A 4102-nucleotide genomic window follows, 5' to 3' on the forward strand; every position below is an offset into this window, starting at 1 on the left:
GAAATTTCTCTTTTTTTCTTATTCCTTTTTTACTTTCTATTTTTATCTTTTGCTTTTTTAAAATTCTTTATCAGACATTTCCAGGATTTCCATTGCACTGTTTGTGGATGGTGATGGGCTGTTCTTTTCCCTTGGGGGAGAGATATTTTATTGGTTTCTCATTTTCCTTATGCCTCTGTGGTGGTTTCTGGCCATTTCATGGATTATATGTTTCTTTCTACATTTTTTGGAGTTAATTCTGAGCATTAGAGGAATGTGGGAAGAGATGACTCACCATATCTCTGCAGTTTTATTTCACTGATGCTCACCAAGCAACCAGTACTTTTGTCCACTGAACTGGTTATCACAAAGACCTCCCAGTTTCTAAAGAACAGGTTCACCTGGGATGAGCTACAGGGTTTCAATGGATAATTCAGAAGTGTGTGAGAGGAGATAAGCTGTGCTCTCTCTGCAACTCCATATTTCTCCCTTCTGCTGATTTTGCAGTTTCTCTACTTTGGTTTTTACTTATTTGGTGGAATATTCATGTTTGGCTAATTTTTGTGAGTCTTCTGCAAGTGTAAACACATATGCTTCATTTTACTGTGAAGTAATTCTGTGCCAATTTCTCTTATACTACTATGTTTTGCAACGTGATATCCACAGAAGGAGATGTGAGTTCAGATTTAGTAAGATGAGTGTCTCTCTTTCTAAAGCAGTTCAGTGGGGTTGAGTTTTTTTTTTTTTTATTATGACCCTAGAAGTATAGAGATGTTTGGCCCATGTGCACCTAGACCAACTCAATGTGTTAAAATTGAGAAGTAAAATGACAAAGTCAGGTAAGAGAAAAGGAAACAAAGGGAAAAAGATCCCAAAAAAGCCAAAAATAATTAAAAGGGATATTTTTTTAAAAAAGAAAACAGTGTGATGTGCTTGCACATAGCATGAAAGGAACAGGGCTGGGCCTACCTTGGATGTAGATGGATTCTAAAATAAGCAAAATAAATGGGAGGTAAGAAACAAGAGAAGTACTTACAGATTATATATATATATATATATATTTTTTTTTTTTTGAAAGAAAAAGAGAGAGACAGAAAGAAAGCAGAAAACACCCTATCTCATTAGGTGTTGGGTTGCAAGGAGATGTTTGGGGAAGAGGCTCTTCAGTTAAAGGAGCAGAGCCAGGCCCACTTCAGATGTAGTGATTTCTGAAATTAGCAAGATAAATGAGAGATTAGAGACAATAGACAGTAATTACAGATATTTTTTAAAAATTAAGAAATTTTTCCAGAGAAAAGTGAGACAGAGTGACAGAGACAAAAAGAAGACAGAGAATGTTTCACTTTGCTAGGTGTTCAACTGGAAGGAAAAGTTTGGGGCAGAGGCTCTTCAGTTAAAGGAGCAGAGCTGGGCCTACTTCAGATCCAGATGGATTCTGAAATGACCAAGATAAAAGAGACATCAGAGACAATATATATATATATATGAAAATTTTGAAAGAAAGAGAGAGAGACCGAGACAGAAAGAAGTAGAGATCGCCCTAGTTTGCTAGATGTTCAGTTGGGAGGAGTAGTTTGTTTAGAGACTCTTCATTTAAAGGAGTAGGACTGGGTCTACCTCAGATGTAGATGGATTCTGAAATTAGAGAGATAAAGGCAAGATCAGACATAAGAGACAGTACTTATAGATTTTTAAAAAATACATGAAAAAAGAAAAAATTCAAGAGAAAGAGAGTAACAAAGAGACAGAGACAGAAAGAAAGCAGAGACCACCCCACATGGCTGGTGGTGTGCTGGAAGGAGAGGTTTAGGGCAGAGACTCTTCAGTTAAAGGAGCAGGGCCAGGTTCACCTCAGATGCAGATGGACTGTGAAATTAGCAAGAATTGGGAGAGAGGTCAGAGACAAGAGATAGTACTCAAAGATTTTTAAAAATATATAAAAATGAAAAATTTAGAGAGACAGAGACAAAAAGAAGAGACCACCTACCTCACTAGGTGTTAGGCTGGAGGGAATGGTTTGGGAAAGAGGCTCTTCAGTTAAAGAAGTATGGGAAAGTCCACTTCAGAGGCAGATGGATTCTGTAATTAGCAAGATAAAGGAGATGTTAGAGACAAGAGACAGTACTTACAGATTTTTTTAAGAACTATTTTATTTACCTTTATTTATTTATTTACATATTTTAATTTGACTAGAAAGGGACAGAGAAAGAGAGAGAGAGAGAGAGAGAGAGAGAGAGATAAATTGAGGAATCAAGCTGCCAGGTCTGGGACTCAAACCACAGTTAGCCATGTGGGAGTCCAGCACCCTTAATCACCATGACAACTGCTGGCCCAGTACTTACAGAAAAAAAATTTATTAAAAAAGAAAATGTTTTAGAGAAAGAGAGATAGAGAGACATAAAGAAGACAAAGACTGCCTTACCTCCCTAGGTATTTGACTGAAAAGAGAAGTTTGGAGCAGAGGCTCTTCAGTTAAGGGAGCAGAGCCAAGCCCACCTCAGCTGCAGATGGATTCATTTTGAGGTTCCATGGAGGCAACTGCAGCAAAGTGAGAGTCTCAGAAAAGCTGCTGCCGCCAGCACAGTCAACACTGGGGGCTGTCCGCAGGCCCTGCAGTCCCTTGATGAGTGATAAAAGTCCTGTTATATCAGAGTAAGATAGATGGTAGCTTTGATTGTGATTGTGGTGAGCTGGAGCCACTTGATCACTACCAAAAGACATCTGTTAGCCAACAGCTGCCAGGGCTTCCTGTTGAAACATATAGCAACAGATGAAGAAAGGAAGCAAAATGGAAATAGTGCTTACCAGCACCTTAGAACGATGCTGCTCAGGACCAGTCCAACACTGAATGTATCTGTACTGTGAGGAGAATGTCCTTAGAAGCCTGTTGTGTGCATATTTGTTCACACTTTTGTTAAATGTTAAATTGTTTAGAACAGTATATCAGCATAGTATGTCATTTCATTCCATTTGAGTTTCTTGAGTGTGTGTTTTTTTTTAATGTCTGCAGAGTTGTTGCCCTTGTCTTGAACTATGAGAGCTGCAATCCTTTTTAATTCTCAAAATGAGTAGAGCTTTATGAGCTTTAAACTTAAGGGGAACTCAAGGAGCCTGGTTGGCATATGCAGTGAACACAAAAACCCCATCTTGCTATGGAAACATAATTGTTTCTTTTTCTCCCTTTTTGAACTATCTTTCCTTTTATTTTTTTCTCTTTAAATTATTTTTTACATTAATTCACTATACATCATTACAGCATACCAATGAATTTTCCATTCAAAATACACAGTATATTGGCTCAATCAAGCACATCAACATACATGTTATCAGCAAATAATTTTACAATTCTTATGTCTTGTATACTTCCTTTTGCCATCCTTGATTCCAGATCCGTTACCCTCTGCCATGTCCCACTCTCCTCCCACATTGTCTCTGGTATCCATGGTTGCTTTCTATGCCTTTCCCCTGATTTAATTGATTTGCTAATGAACTTAATTAGTCTAAATATATCCAATAGCTAGCACAGCTGATATATACCTATGCAAGAAGCCAAGTCTAAATTTAGGCATAAACCTCAGTGAGTAGAATGAACATACTATAAAGTAGTACCTAGCTGGGGTTATATAGCTTACTGCAGTCATCAAATGTGCATTTTTTTTTTATTTCGATACAAACAGTATTACAGTTTTTGTTTTTCTCCTGCAACTTTTTAAAAATGACTTAACATTCATTCCCTGAGCATCACCACAACATACTAAATGTGGTTTCCCATCTAGAATAAACTGCATAGTGGCTTAATCATACATGTTATCATCAATAATATTCCATTTCTACTTTCATATATATGTATATGTATATATATGTTTTTTACCCCATGTTTGACCCTCTGCCCTTTCTCATTCTCTTATGACACTATCTCTGCTATATACAGTTGTCTTCCATCCCTTTTCCCCCAACATTTTATTGATCACACAATATCATAAGTAATCTAACTACTTTCAATAACAAGTTCAGCTGGTAATTTCAAGAATAGCAGTTTTGAACTGGTAATGATATTTCCTTGAAACTTAAAGCCTAGAAACAGGTTAGTATTCTGTTCAAATAGTAGGTACATGCACCTATC

The sequence above is a fragment of the Tupaia chinensis genome, unplaced genomic scaffold (genome assembly GCF_000334495.1).
Source record: "Tupaia chinensis unplaced genomic scaffold, TupChi_1.0 Scaffold139113_1, whole genome shotgun sequence".
NCBI classification, from domain to species: Eukaryota; Metazoa; Chordata; class Mammalia; order Scandentia; family Tupaiidae; genus Tupaia; species Tupaia belangeri.